Source organism: Lactuca virosa, chromosome 4 (assembly GCF_052849685.1).
Source record: "Lactuca virosa cultivar CGN04683 chromosome 4, Lactuca_virosa_CGN04683_v6, whole genome shotgun sequence".
Taxonomy (NCBI): domain Eukaryota; kingdom Viridiplantae; phylum Streptophyta; class Magnoliopsida; order Asterales; family Asteraceae; genus Lactuca; species Lactuca virosa.
The window spans coordinates 242,686,026-242,702,731 of record NC_136429.1 but is presented as its reverse complement, the minus strand read 5'-3'; the positions used below and the strand labels follow the sequence as shown (position 1 = coordinate 242,702,731).

Below are 16,706 nucleotides of genomic sequence, written 5' to 3'. Positions count from 1 at the left end.
TATAATATATTAATATAAATCATAAATATACTATTCTCAAAAGACTATCCATATAAATTGTGCCGGTGAAGTGCAACCCAAATGGACCATGCCGGGTCGGGTCAAGTACATACCAAATATAGTTATGGACTTAGACATTAATCCAACAACAAGAAGGCTGCCTGTCCGACGATGAGGGGAAGGGTAGTAAGCACGTTTGCTCCGGACACTTTGAGGATCACTGATGGACGAGAGGGAAGGACAGGAGCCCCATCAGAGAGGAGTCGGACTTTGCAGTGACATACAAGAGAGATCTGGATTACAGCAGGCAATGTTTCAGGTATGTATCAATTGTTCTTTTCGATTCTATCTGTATTATGGTTGTCCTTGCCATGGTCTCTGGTAAGAGTATGTATGAGTTATCTCCCTGCTTGTATTCAGATTGTATTTGCAAAAAATGTCATATGCCAATTGCATACCGGGAATCATTAGTAGCTAGAGTAGGGTTATTTCCTTTTTCTGGTTCGGAAGCATTCAGTATTATTTTGGTTACGGTCGAGATCGGTTCTAGGGCATTACGTGACAATCCGCGGTCAGGATTCAACAGGACGGTAATCCACCATCGTTAGGATTCGGTGAAGTACAGTCTTTGTGCTAGGGATAGTTTGTGGAGGCATCAAGAGAAGCAGTCTATCACTAAAGAGGTTGCTCTGAGCATCGGCTAATTGGACCTTAAGGTTGAGTGGGACATCCGGTTAAGCTTATGGGGTCATTAGTATTGGGATTTCAATAGGCGTTCATCTAGTCTTCGGTAATGGTGCGATCTTTAGTGGGGGCTAGTAATGGATCACTAGAAAGACTGAGTGTTGGTAGTTAGTGTGCCTATTTGATAAAGAAGGAAGGAATGGGAATCCTCCAACACTCGGGTGCTGGGAAGACTTAGTCGAATCTAAGTGGGGGAGAAACAATCATGTTATGGGAACAGGAGCGGTTTGAAACTGGGATAAGTTCGCATTCAGATTAGGAAGAAAGGTGGCCCAAACGGCTGTGTGGCGTAAGGATAATGTCAGTTGGGAGTCGGAAAGCTTGCCAACATTGAGGTCGTGTTCTCGTGACGATTGATAGCAGGTCTCAAGAAATCAGGAAGGGGATTTCAGTCAGGACATGAGTTCAGCTTGGGATAGTAGATCGTGCATGTATGCTGGATAATGGGTATGTTCGGATTAGTAGTCAGCGAGAGACCATGGTCAAAGGTTGATTGTGGAAAGTGTTGTAAGACTGCGGGTTAGCCGTAGCATCCACTAGCAGCCAGTCCGTGTGGAAGGTGATGTCAGGCTACAGGGTAGCCGCAGCATACACTAGTGGTCAGATAGTATAAGAGGTGTGGTAAGACTGCGGGGTGGCCTGTAGCACTAGTTGGAACATAGTGTAGAAGTGTTGTAAGACTATGGGGTGACCCGTAGCGTTCACTAGATGGCAGACTGAGTAGGAACGTTGTAAGACTGCGGGGTGGCCCATATCACTCGTTAGTTGGCCGTTGGCATATTGGTATAGTAAGACTGTGGGGTGGCTCGTAGCATGTATTAGTGGTCAGATAGTATGGGAGCGTAAGACTGCGGGGTGGTCGGTAGCCTTCGCCGGTCCCTATTGGGCAGTAAGAATGTATTAGAGGAGTGATCCACTTGTGGATTCCTTCAGACGGTCTAGACCAGGACAGGACAACCCGCGCGGATGTGGGTAGGTCACAGTGTGATCGGATTCGGGAAGCGGTAGGTCGTTAGAAACCAGGAGTGATGTAAGGCTACAACGGTTCTTGTAGAATTCACCTTTGTAGTAGGTTCGATAACGATGGGTAGTTGGACGGTGTGATCGGGAGGATCAATAGGAATAATGGAGCCATGAGTGGCAAGGTGGATAGAGTAGTTTTCAATAGCCAAAGTGTCTTCGGAAGTCGCTGGGAGCGACTGAGAGTTTGAGCTTGGGTTTAGAAACCGGTGGGAGTCCGGTAACCCAGATGATGGCAGATTAGTTAGGACCAGGGTGGTCTCGGTTCATCCAGAAAGCGGACATGAGATAGCAGGACCTTCGGATAGGGGTAGCGATAAGGGAATTCTGGTATGGAGCAGTTAGTTGAACGAGAGGTGCTAAGCCACTCACAACAGGATTAAATAATCTCAGAGTAGAGGGTTTGACTCTGTTGCACAACTCTCGTATGAGTCTGACCGTTGCAGGGATGAATTTTATACTCGAAGGATTATCTGATCCATTCACTGGGTTGGACGTTCAGCAAGTAGCAGCGATGAGACACCATTGGAAGTGACTGGAAATTTGTTACAACGAGGGGTTGTCCTACACAGAGATAGAGAAGGTTGTTGCTTATGGAAAGTTGCCTTAGGAAGGCCAGTGATCGCGCAGTGAGAAATGGGTGAACCCCCTTGGTTGTCCAACGTAAGTACTCGGGGAGTACCGGAAGGATTGCTGATTGGGTAGGAGCGATGTACTCAAGGTTTATAGTGATTGGAGGGTTCTCAAGGGGATACCTTCGAGGAATAGCTTTTCGCTCAGGAAGATCGGCCGGAAGGCCAATAGAAGTGGTTCTTCGGGGATCGGACTCAGCAGGTGATGTATGCATCAGATAGGAATGTTGTGAGCAGATTGCAGGATAGTTGGTCGTAGCGGACTTCGAGGACGAAGTCTAGTTTAAGTGGGGGAGATTTGTAACACCCTTTTCTGAAAGTATTCGCTTATGAATTTCAAAGGCCAAGGCAAGGGGCGTTTTGGTCTTTTATAGGTCTTGAGTTTTATTCGGAAGGTTTTTAGGCTTGGGAGGTGTGACTTGAAGTGCAGGGCTTGCCGACACCTTTTTGTGGATATAAAGATTCGTTGGAAACAGACCTCGAGTAAGGAAGATATGACTCTTTGAAGTTATTGGCATTATGGTCCCTAATGGAAAAGTTGAAAAGGAAGGACCATGCATAAAAAGTAGAAGGCGCGTGGGTACGCCTAGCGTAAGCTGGGTTACGCCCAACATATAAAAAGGAAATGGTCGCAAGTGTTTTTGGCGTACGCCCAACGTACAGGATGTACGCCCAGTGTCCAGAAACACTAATTTTAGGGCCAACCACTATATAAAGAACATAATGGCTCAAACCCTAGCCTCCTTGTCTGTCCCCTAACCCCAGAGGAACCCTCAAACGCCTCATCCCTTCATCCTTGGGTGATTTTGACTTCAAGAAGCTCATTTTGGTGGTGTAAGCTTGGAAGAGGAAAAGAAGAACTTGGCAAGGAAGAACTTGGGGAGTTGGAGCTCATAGATCTGGAATAGCATCACCATTTGGGACTCTTTGGAGGTATAAAGTTCATAACTTTACTTAAGAATGCTTAGATCTAGTGTAGTGTGGTTTTGGAGTCATTTTGGTCCCAAGAATGGTACTTTATGGTGAAATCTCGTTTATGGCTTAGGGTTGGCACCCTCAGAGCTAAAAGGGTCCCATAAGCAGTAAAGTCTCCATCTTGAATGTCTTAATGGGTTCATGCATGAGATCTAGCCCTCTTTATGTAAGTAGAATATCATTTTTGGGAGTTTGGGCTTGTTGGGCCAAGTAAAGTCACCAAGTCAGTAACTTTATGGATTAAGACGTGGAAAAGGACCAGGATCTGTGATTGTAGCTTCTGAAGTGGAGTATTAAGCACTTAATGAGAAATGATCTTAAGAGGGGGTTTACGCTGAGCCTACGTGCAGGTATGCCTAGTGTACGCACCTTCTAGCCAGTACGCTTAGTGTACATAGATGTACGCCCCGTGTAATCTGTCAGTATGGACTTGGTGTTATTAGGCCACAGTTTGGGCCATGCTTGGGTATTTGGGCCTTATTGGGCCATCAGGATTCAGTTAATATGGGCCAAGAGTATGTTTTGGGCTTAGAGTAAGGCCCATTAAGGGATTGGGCCCAATGTAGCAAATTGGGCCATTAGTGGGCTTGGGAAGCTTACCTAGTGTTGGTCCTTTTATACTATGGTTTGGGCCGTGGATATGTACCGGGATGGACTAGGGGGTAAATGGTCATTTTACCCTAAGGAGAATTATTGGTTTTGGTCTAAGTGTTATCTTGGTATTGGTAACTCGGGGAGCCGAAGGATTAGCAGTTCGGGAATTGTCAGATAGCAGCCAGAGGGATATCAACAGGGCTTTAGCAGTGCAAGGTGAGTCTCCTCACTGTTTGTATGGGTGTACAGCCACAATGTCGACCCATTTAGTTTATGTATGATAGGAAGACCCGGGGGTTAGCCCTAGGCACTATGTATGAAAGACCAGGAGGTAGCTCCTGACACCCAGTATGTTATTATGTATGACAGGAAGACCCGGGGGTTAGCCCTAGGCAATATGTATGAAAGACCAGGAGGTGGCTCCTGGCACACCTTATGCTCATTAGCTAAGTTGCGTAGTATGTATGCTAGTTGTCTTTGTGATACTTGCATGGAAGACCAGGAGGCGGCTCTTGGCACTTGTCTGTAAGACCCAGGGGTTGGCCCCCAGCTTGGCAAGAAAGGCCACGTGGTGGCCCGTGGCATAACGGCAAGACTATGTGCGGCACATAGCACCTTATTTGATTGATATGTATGGCTCACAATATGTATGGCATGTATGGTCCAGTTGATATGTATGGTATGTGGTATTTGGGGAACTCACTAAGCTTCGTGCTTACGGTTTACAGTTTTGGTTTTAGGTATTTTCTGTTTTCAAGAAAAGGAGCTCGGGACGATCGCAACGCATTTACCCATTTTATTCCGCATTATGTGATCTTTGGGATTAGAATCTGATATTTATTTTCAAATGAAATGTTTTCAATTTTTGGGACAAAGTTATGAAATGTTTTCTTATATTAAAAATGAAATTTTTGGCCTTGAATTTTGGGACGTTACACCGAGCCTTCCCTGTCATTGCCTCGTTTGTGATTAGCCTTCTCGATCAGATGAAAACCAAAGACCGGATGTCCCTTTTCCCGTCGCCCATCGAATTGCTAATAAGTGCTGAAATCTTGTAGATTGTTGCCGGTGATTCAATGTTATTTAGACATGAATCTTTTAGAGGTGCATGAGAATATAGATTGATGTATGAGATTGAAGAAGATGATTGTTGTGGTATGTATTCTGGGATGTAGTGGCCGATTGAGAGAGAGAGAGAGAGAGAGAGAGAGAGAGAGAGAGAGAGATAAGGTCACTGAAGCTTTCTCCATTAAGTGTATGTGTGTATTGACGAAGAAGATGAGAGACCACAATGTGTATGTATGTGTGAAATTGTCTGAGTTTTAATTTTGACAAGAAGTTGTGTGGGTTTTTTAGGAAGAAGACGATTATACATATGAGAGAGAGAGAGGGGTGGACCCATTTTTATATTTAATAATAATAATAATTTTAAAAAGTGAAAGAAAAATGAAAACCAAATTCATTAAGGGTATAATAGTCTTTTATTTTGGACAGGGACCAAAACTACATGTAAACCAGCTCAAAAGGACCACCAATCCAAAAAAGTCGAGGTTTGGAATAAAACCCCAAAAAAATGCATACCACATGCACTGTTTTTTCAATTTTGTCAAGATTATAAATTAATTAATTTTAATTTATAATTTGATAATATAATAAAAATAATGTATTATTGCTTATAATTTAGTTTATAACCTAATTTTTGATAGGCTATTTTGAAATAGTTTTTAAAAAGCTTATGAAACCTTTTCAAAAAGATTCCACAAGTGCCCTTAATTATATATAATGCTAGTTTTCGTTTGGATGCAAACCAAGTCCCATATCGGTAAAAAAAAGATAATATATGCTAGCATATAAGACAATAAGTTATCCTTTCTATCATCAATTGGTTTTAAAAAATGAAACCTCATTGTTATTCTATGTTGAACATGATTGAGCTAGTAATGATCCTAACAAATGGTATCAGAGTTATGGTCGTAGCCCGTATGATGTGGTCGGCATAGGTGGCACAATCCCTATTAATTTTCAGTCCAATGAAGTTAATCCTGAAGCTTTTCCTGAAGCTTTATATCGAAAGTCTTCCTTGTAACACCTTAAATTTTCAAACAAATTTTTCATTTTTAAATCACATAAAACTCAATATCACATTTTCTCAAAACCACAATGTATCATTTGTCAAAAACCACAAATCAACAAAACAACTGATAATATCCCATAATCCTCAACATAATCTCGAATACGTGTGTACAATCAAGCCGACGCCTTCCCGCGATCATGAGAAGTACCTGAAACACATATCTCACAACACGGTAAGCACGAAGCTTAGTGAGTTCCCCAAAATACCACACACAATAATTAGCCTCTCATGGCTATATCTCGATAAGGACTCTCCGGTCATGTGTCTCAGTGAAGACCCTCCGGTCTCACAACTCGGGTTGGACCCTCCGGTCCTAACCAATAAGCAGAAGATAATATACAACATAAATCACAGAGACAAATGCATGATATTACATAATCGATATAAGAATATAAGACCCTCCGGTCGCACAGTAATACCACTCAGGTAAGTATAGTGAGAAGACTCACATCGGAAGTAAATAAGTAGATCTAGTACCCCACAAACAGTCTAGACACCGCCTACATAATATAATTATCTCTATTAAACAATTTGTAATAACCACCCCGAGATGCTAAGATAACCCCTCCACTAACTCTCAAAAGGCTGAAAAGACCATCTTACCCCTCCATGGTCTCCAAGGTCACAGTTGACCAACTCTAAAAGTCAACGAAAGTCAACGCTCAAGTCAACAACCCATGTTGACTGAACTCGTCGAGTGCATCTATGCGACTCGTCGAGTTCCTTCGCTTCCTCTGAAGTATCGGTAAAATCCAACTCAACTCGTCGAGTTGTGTCATCAAATCGCCGAGTTGTAGCGCGTCCAGTCCATCGGGGAAAACCCTAGCTGACTCGTCGAGTTGGCTCATGCACTCGTCGAGTCCCTCTAGATAAATTCTCATTCAGACGCTTCTAAGCAGAAATATTGTCCCAAACTCTAGATCTAGCCTCCCAAGGCTGAAATACCACGTAAAGTTGCAAGCTTTACGTCGATGCATGGCATCTAGGGATCGAAATGCCAAAACAAGCTCTATATAGGGTTTAATGCATACAAAACTTGCGACTAGCTTGATAAAGCTTGGACCTTTGGGCTCAAGGGACTAAATATGGTCCAAATCTGAAGTCTTAACTCCATGGAAAGCTCACAACACTCTAGAACTCAAAGAAGGAAGGAAAAAGGCCCTAAACACCCTAGAAATAAGATCTAACCAAGGAATGAGCAAGGTGGTAGCTTTTTACCTTCAAACAGAAGCGATAAATGAATGAACACCGGATCCAAGAGCTCCCTCTCGTCCCAGGCCTTTTTCTCCTCAATCTTCCTTCAAAAATGCACTAAAATATGAAGTATTAGCCTCTCTTCCTCTCAAAGAAGGTTATAGCTCGATTAGGGTTTCTCACAGAGTGTTAGGGTGATAAGGGAGGCGAAAATGGAGGCTTAAGGTCCTTTAAATAGGACACAAACCGTGAAAATTAGGGTTTTCTCACTCAGCACCTACTCGTCGAGTTGGGGTCCTCCAACTCGTCGAGTAGACTCTAAAAGTTACGCGACCATTAACTCCTCTACTCGGCGAGTTGGGGCATCCAACTCGTTGAGTTGCTATGAAATTATGAATGCAATTTAATTAAATATTATACATGGGAGTCGGGATGTTACAATTGTCCCCACTAGAATCAGACTTCACCCTCGAAGTCATCCTCTGGAAATAACTCTGGGTACTGCTCTCGCATCTCGGACTCCGGGTCCCATGTACACTCGGATCCCTTCTGATGTTGCCACTGAACCTGAACCAAGGGCACCTCTTTATTCCTCAAGACCTTCACCTTCCTATCCAAGATCGCTATCGGCCTCTCAATGTAGTTCAGGCTCTCATCTACCTGAATGTCCTCCAAAGGGACCACTGCCGTCTCATCGGCTACATATTTCCTTAGCTGGGACACGTGGAAGGTGTTATGAATCTGGCTCAACTCTGCAGGAAGCTCCAACCGATAAGATACCTTACCCACTCGAGCGATCACTCTGAAAGGGCCAAAGTATCTGGGGCCCAGCTTGCCCCGTTTCCTGAATCGGATCACCCCTTCCCATGGGGATACTTTCAGGAGGGCAAAATCTCCGACCTGAAACTCTAGCTCTGAACGGCGCCGGTCGGCGTAACTCTTCTGGCGACTCTGGGCCGTCAGTAATCTCTGTCTGGCCTTTTGAATCTGCTCGGTTGTCTTGAGCACTATCTCAGTGCCCCCCATCACTCTCTGCCCTACCTCTCCCCAACAGATGGGAGTCCGACACCTCCTCCCATATAAGAGCTCAAAGAGAGGCATACCAATACTGGAGTGATGGCTGTTGTGGTATGAAAACTTAGCCAAGGGAAAATAAGTGTCCCAACTTCCACCGAAGTCCATAACACATGCACGTAGCATGTCCTCGAGCGTCTGAATTGTCCCCTCGCTCTGCCCATATGTCTGTGTGTGATATGCGATACTGAAGTGAAACCGGGTACCCAACTCCTCATGAAATTTCTTCCAGAACCTGGAAGTAAAACACACATCTTGATCTGACACTATCGATGTCGGCACCCCATGTCGTGCTACCACCTCTCGAATGAAGATCTCGGCCAATCTCTCCGCAGAAGAGCTCTCACTGATAGCCAGGAAGTGAGCGCTCTTCGTCAACCGGTCTACAATCACCCATATCGCGTCGACACCTCGCGCGGTCCTCGGTAATTTGTTGATAAAATCTATGGAAATATGTTCCCACTTCCACTGGGGAATCTCTAGAGGCTGCAAGGGGCCATGTGGACGCTGGTGCTCCGCCTTGACCTGACGACAGGTCAAGCATCTCTCGACTACCCACGCCATATCTCTCTTCATGCAGAGTCACCAATAATCCCTTTTTAAGTCCAAATACATCTTGGTGGCACCCGGATGGATCGAGAATCTCGACCTATGGGCTTCCTCCATCAAAATACGTCGAGCTCCACCCGTATATGGTACCCAAATCCGCCCACGGAAGGTCATAAGCCCCCGACTATCCGTTTTAAAGTCAATAATCTATCTGATCACCCGCTCTCTCTTACGGTTCTCTGGTGTCACGGCTACCACCTGAGCCTCTCGGATGGTATCTAAGACTGGAGTCATCACCATCATCCTCATGCACACGTCTCGGATCGGAGCACTCACTGCTCTGTGACTTAGGGCATCATCTACCACATTAGCCTTGCCAGGGTGATACAAGATCTCATAGTCGTAGTCTTTCACTATGTCTAACCACCTCCTCTGTCTTATATTCAGGTTGGGCTGATCCATAAGGTACTGCAGGCTCTTATGGTCCGTGTATATGGTACATCGGACACCATATAGGTAGTGGCGCCAAATCTTGAGGGCGAACACCACCGCCCCAACTCCAAATCGTGCGTGGGATACCTCGTCTCGTGAGGCTTCAACTGCCTCGATGCATATGCTATCATGTGTCCCCTCTGCATCAACACCGCACCCATCCTTGATATAGATGCATCACAGTAAACTACGAAGTCCTCCATTCCCTCGGGAAGGGCTAACACTGGAGCTTCGCACAATCTCTGGCGAAGAGTCTCAAATGAGGCCTGCTGCTCGGGCCCCCAAGTAAAAGCAATACCCTTCCTGGTCAATCTGGTAAGAGGAACGACAATCTTGGAGAAATCCCTAATAAATCTCCGGTAGTAGCCTGCCAGGCCAAGAAAACTACTGATCTCGGATGGGGACCTCGACACCTCCCATCGCATAACCGCCTCAATCTTGGCCTGGTCGACCAAAATCCCATTCTAGTTGACGAGGTGTCCTAAGAACTGGACCTCTCGTAACCAGAAATCACACTTGGAGAATTTGGCGTAAAGCCTCTCTGTCCTCAATACTCTGAGAATCTCCCAAGGATGCTCCTCGTGTTGCTCTCTGGACCTCGAGTATACCAAAATGTCGTCGATGAACACGATCACCGACTGATCCAACATGGGCCTGCACACCCAGTTCATGAGATCCATGAACGCTGCCGGTGTGTTGGTGAGTCCGAAAGGCATCACCACAAACTCGTAGTGCCCATAACGAGTCCTAAAGGCCGTCTTCTGAATATCCTCCTCGCAAACCCTCATCTGATGATTCCCAGATCTCAACTCAATCTTGGAAAACCAAGACCCCCCTTACAACAGATCGAATAAATCGTCGATCCTCGGTAGTGGATAACGGTTCTTAACCGTCAATTTGTTCAACTCCCGGTAGTCAATGCACATACGGTGTAAACTATCCTTTTTTCTTGACAAAAAGGATCGGCGCTCCCCTCGGTGAGATACTGTGACAACCGTCAAATCTCAGGTTAGGAATCATCTAGAACCTTGTCATTTCATTGTGTGCACTTAACTTTTCTTTTGAGTTACAAGTTGAACTAGGTTCGCGACCTAATAGATCCTTCGGAACAATTAGTGTACCTTAGCTTGTGTGGAACACTCACATTGACATGTGAATGAACAAACTATGTGGTAAAGTGCCAAAGTTCAACCTTAAGTCTAGACACAAAACTATGTTTGGTAGATCACAACTCAAGGGTATGCTATCAACCCAAAATTTCCATATTGGAACAATCAAATACTTAACAAGGTTAAGTATTCTAAGCAAATATGAACAAAATTAAATCATAATAATAACTAATTACAAATTTGAGACAATGTTCATGCAATTCATAATTTCATTTATGAATCAAAAGTACAATTCAAGGATTGTCTAATCCTACGTTCTTATATTATGAACCCTTATTCCGTTTACATGAACTATATATTTAATTTTTTTACAAAATTTAAATCACAAAATAATTAATTCCTACAATTATAAATTAAAATGCAAGTCTATGAATTTATTTCAAAAAAAAAGTACTTGAATGAAAACCAAGAAATAAACTCTTGGAAGTTTATATAATATATCTAGAACTTTTATAAAAACTAAAGATAATTTTTTTAAAATTTGAAATGGGGCCATATTTATAAAGTTTACCACTTTTCAACAAGCCTCTAATCCCTTCTCTCCTCCCAAAATCCGTTCATAGGCTCTTCCATTCCTTCTCTCTCTCTCTCTCACTCATTATTACTCATTTATGCAAAATCCCGAGGTCAGATTTTGCATGTCAATGTGAGAGGGCAAAACCGACCTTAGAGGCATTTTCTGTGGGAGAGATTTTTCCAATTCATTTTTCAGATGTTAAACAACATTTCTAGAGTTTTGTGGACGATTTTAATGAAGTATAGACCCAAAGAGATGACGAGAGAGATGGTCTATCCAGAGAGACAAAATCTCAATTTCTCTCTTCCTTCTCTCTAGAAACCTCACTTTCTCTCTCTAAAAATCAGCCCCTCAACCACGAATTTTCAGCACTTTTTTGGGTGTTCATGAAGCTTCATATCAAAGGGTAAGTGCTTATCATACACCTCTTGAAGATCCATAACAAATTTTACAAGTTCTACTCACTTTCTCCTTCTAATTTCCGATTTCAAAGGCATGTTCTTGCAAATAACATTTGTTTGATCTTGATGTTTGTAGATCACCACCAAAAACAAGTTGCATGCTCTGTAAATGGTGATGATCCATGATCAAACCAAAGTCAAGAGCAAAGGTGAGCACATGCAAGCCTTATCTAACACCAAAAACCAATTTTTCAAAAGTTTAGTCTCATCTAGCTTGGTTGCATGTAAGGTCAAATGGTTAGAAACAAGTATTTATACAGAATATCTTTAATATAATGTTTTTATATTTCAATCTATGCAAAATAATCCCATATCATTCGGTAAAATAGGAATTTGAACTATGTTTTCATGAGTTTTAGCCTTCAACATTCTGTCACATTTGTTTACTCGACTTTAAAAGGTCATAACTCACTCATTTCTCAACGAAATCATGAGATTCTTTTTCTGAGACATATTAATTTGAGTTAACTTTCGAACCCAATTAGTCTTAGTGTAAAACATTAAGATTTCGATTGTAAGCAATTTTTACAAAACAATTGCACCATCAGCACTTTTTCTGTGATCACTAGTATTTCATTACATGATCAAAGGCCTTAAACCGCAAAATAAATCTGGATAAAATTATTTTAGTAACTTAACACAATTACCTCAGAGTACATAAAATATCATGAACAAAAACATTACAGAATTTTCTACAAAATTTTTTGAACTTCCAGCTACATTTGGAACTCATGCCCTAGTTGGTGCAACATTTCTAAACGTGTTGGGGTTGAATGCCCCCATTTAGTTCCGAAATAATTTTGAGAAATTTTTTTTATGTAAGTTCATATCTTCAAGTGATGTTCTGTAAAACCCAAAGTGCTAGAACAAATTCTTTATTTTTCTACAAAAATAAGGATTTAATGGTCAAAAATTCAAAATAAATATTTACAAATGAGATAAAAATCTGAAAAATTAAATTACTGATTTATGTACTAAGTACGGATGCCACCTAAATTTTCATACAATTTTGTCACTGTTTGGTATTTTATTCAAAATTTTCATTGAATTAGAGCATGAATTTACAAAACTGGGTCTTGTAACTCAAATGCACAAACCAATATTTTTCCCAGCTTTAGAAACATTATTATAACCTGTGGAAATTAATTTGTGAATTTTTGAAACTGTTTACTATTTACTTTGAATTTTTCTTATTATTTAGACTCAAATTGCAAATAAATAACAAATGGCCTTCAAAAATGTCTATAAAATATCTGGACACTAATACCCTCTGTTAGAATCAGAATGTAAAGTTTTACAATTTTTGGAGTTCATTTTCATGCCTTTATAGATTTTTGAACATAAGGCACCGTGAATTCGATAATACCGATAATGAATCGTACACACTTTGGGCACTTTTACGACACCACTAGTTGGATAGGTAGTTATTAGATAATGGATTAGTGAATTGTATCTCACTAGAAACTATTTGTTCCATAGGGCACTAGTAGAAATCGATCTCTACAACACCGAACCGCGAAGCTCGAACCGCAAACTCTCCCTTGTGAGTATTCACAACCCCCTTTTTATTGTTTTCATGTTTTGGGGTGAAAAGCATGCTACTGTTTTATGAGCTATCCGTACTATATTAATGAACTTGGAATGATCTTGTTTTATGAACTTAATGAAATTGGAATGATCTTATTTTATGAACTTAATGAACTTGAAATGATATTGTTTTATGAACTTAATGAACTTGGAACGGTATGGTTTTATGAACTTAATGAACTTGAAACGATATTTTTTATGAACTTGATGAAATTGGAACGATACTCTTTTATGAACTTTCTGTTATGAACTTGTGTTATGAACTTTATACGATGAACTCTTGATATGAACTTTGTGGTATGAATTTGTTATGAACTTTGTATGTTAAGTCCCCGAGAACCGAACTACAACCTATTAACTCGTATTTCGAGCCGACGGTCTTATGGATAACGCTATTTGGGGTAGACAACCCCTACTCACTCAGAACCGTGAGTGCATATTTCCGTGAACTGACATCATGGAAACCATGGACATGATGGAATGGGGCAAGAACGGTCGTTAGGCTTGGTTGTGAACGGAGTGCTTTGGCATTCAACACTCATTTTGAGTTTGAACTTTTGTGAACAAATCTATATTTTCTTACTCAAATGATGTACCTATATAAACCTGTGAACTCACCAACTATTTTATAGTTAACCCTCGTTTTTGCATGCTTTTCAGGGAACGGTCAGTGATCTAAATTAGACATCAACAAGAATTTGCACCTGATGTTTCTTTTATTATGTATTAGACTTTGTACTAGGGAACTAAAATGTAATTTTGCTTCAAACATGATGTAAACTTAAAATTCTTAATGATTATGGTTGGTAATCCTATGTACCTTGTCTTATGAGACCTTAGCCTGTCACCCTTCATGTTTCCGCGTTAACGGGGTGTGACAGATACTCGGTCTAATAAAACACTTCCCCAACAGCTCCTGAAGCTGCGAGGACAACTCCTGCATCTCGGGCGGAGCAAGGCGATAAGGTGCTTGGCAATAGGCGCCGTACCCGGAATCAAATCAATCCGGAACTCCACCTGCCTCTCGGGAGGCACACCCGGAAACTCCTCGGGGAAAACATCAGGGAACTCACACATAACCGAAACATCAGAAATAGAACTCGGCCTCTCAGTGGCAAATCTCGTATCCATCACATATGCTAGATAGCCTATACATCCATGCCGTAAACTTTGTCTCGCCCTGGCGGTAAAACAGAAAGTTGATCCAGATCTGGTCCCCTCGCCATACACAGTAAGTACTCCCCCACTAGGGTCTCGTATGGTCACCATCTGACGCTCACAGTCAATCACAACTCCAAATTGGCTCAACCAGTCCATGCCCACTATGACACATACATCATCCATCGCTATCGGCACTAGATCTATCGAGAACTCTACACCAAAAATCTCCAATACACATCCCCGGAATACATCAGTGGCAAAAACGCATGCTCATCGGCTATAGAAACCCTCAGTGGCTGACTCAACACCTCGCCTCTGACACTAAGGTGACGACTAAAGGATAAAGACACAAAAGATCGACTCGCACCCGAGTCAAATAACACCAAAGAAAGCACATAACTCACAAGAAACGTACCTATATGCAGCACAGTATAAGCATAAAAAAATTTCAAAATAACATAAGGGAAGAGATACGTACCAGCAACAACGTTAGGTGCTGCGCGGACCTTCTCCGCAGTCAACTGGAAAGCTCTCCCACGAGCCCTCGGAACCTCGGACTTCACTGGCCGACCATCAGTAACACGCAAAGCAGCATGAGTAGAAGTTTGGGATGATATCTGAGTGAGCTGAGGACATTCAGCCTTTCGATGGCCGGTCTGGTTGCAATGAAAGAAAACCGCAAATCCCTTGGGGCAGTCCTTCGACATGTGCCACTCCTTGCCACATTTGTAGCAAATCCCAGATCGGAAAGATCCCTCGTGACTCTTGCCGCACTTGCCACAAGTGCGGCCCTTCTGGCCCCCAGCTCTCGAATCGGCGGGCTTAGCCCGCTTGGTCGTCGGCTGCGATTGTACTGGTATCCTGTCTCTACCCTGAGACTCCTCCTCCTCTCTAGTCTAAAACTGTAGCTCAATCTCCCTCCTCCTGGCATTGGTCTGTAGCTCAGCCAATGTACGATACGAAGAGTTCGCTTCGAATTCCCGAATATCCTGCCTCAGTATGCTTAAGTATCAGCTCACACGTGCTCAGGGCAGAACAACGCCCTCTCACGAAACATCTTCGTAATCTCTGTCACTGACCCTGTCTTCTGCTTGAGAGACAGAAACTCCTGTGCCAAACGTTCCCTCTCCACATGGGGAACATACTCATCTAGGAATAACTTGGTGAACCTCTCCCAGTCGCTGAACATGATCTGCAGGGGTAAAATCAGTCGTCACAAACTTCCACCAGTCCTTCGCTCCCAAGCAAAGCTGGTTCAACGCGAACCGGACTCTCAGATGCTCTGGACATGAACACGTATAAAAACACCCCTCAATGCCGGAGATCCATCTCATGGAAGTGATCGGATCCTACGTCCCGTCAAACTCTGGTGGCTTCTTGTTGCTGAACTCACGGAACAATAACGAGTCACCTCCCTGTGGTCGGGCTGCAGCTATGGTCGCGGTGGCTGCAGCAGCAACAGCCTCCGCAACAGTAGCGTATCGCTCATCGAATGTCTCAATCAACATGGTCTTAATAGACCCAAACATCTCCGGTATGGCCTCTCTGATAGCTGCGGCCACCTCCTCATGAATGATCCTGTGGATCTCCTCGTCACTAGTACCACTGCCCCCGGGGTTGTTGATATGGGCATATTTAGTTATAAAATTCATGCATTATCTTAATACTTTATGTTGATTTTATCTCATTTAATGAACAAAAGATGCTTAATTAGTTTTAAAATTTCATTTTCAGCAATAAAGACATGCTCGGAAGGAAAAGGAAGCGGAATTGGCGATTGGAAGCTTGGATCTTGGATTTTGAAGAAAGAAGGATGTTGCTAGACAGCTTGACCCCTTGTCAGTGTTTTGGCCATTTCTCATGAACCATAACTCTGATTGATGAGATTTAAATGTACTGAAAACTAGACACGATTTCGGACGACTTTCGTGTTTTGATCAGAAAGTTCGCGATTCTTGATGCTGACTTGTCGTACACGGGATTTTAATGACCAACTCGACGAGTTGGGTCAAAAACTCGTCGAGTTGGCACTGGTTTCAGAATTTATATATAGAAATGCTTTCATTCGAAACCCTAACTAATTCTGGAAGCTTTAGACGATTTTTGGAGGCCAGAAGGGTTCTTAGAGTTGTGGTTTTCGAGAATTCAACCTAGAAGTCAAATTTGAAGAGATCAAAGGCAAACAAACATTACTTTTATCTTAATCTTTTGCATGAACCATGTTTCAATCATTAAATTTCGTTTTTAGTTTTTTATTTGTTGTAGATATGAGCTAAAAACTCTTTACTTCTGTTTAGACTAGATAAACTTATGAATATGGTTTGATTTTATGGCTTGGATTAAATTGATATGGTGAATTGTCTTGTTAAGCTTGTTAAAGACCCTTATGTGTTGAAAATAATT

General features: G+C 42.4%; 1 pseudogene; it reads right to left on the bottom strand.

The window, feature by feature from the left end:
- LOC145105761 (flotillin-like protein 4) overlaps window positions 1-15,811 on the bottom strand; it is a 44,984-nt pseudogene extending 29,173 nt beyond the window's left edge.
- Window positions 15,812-16,706: the final 895 nt, after the last annotated feature.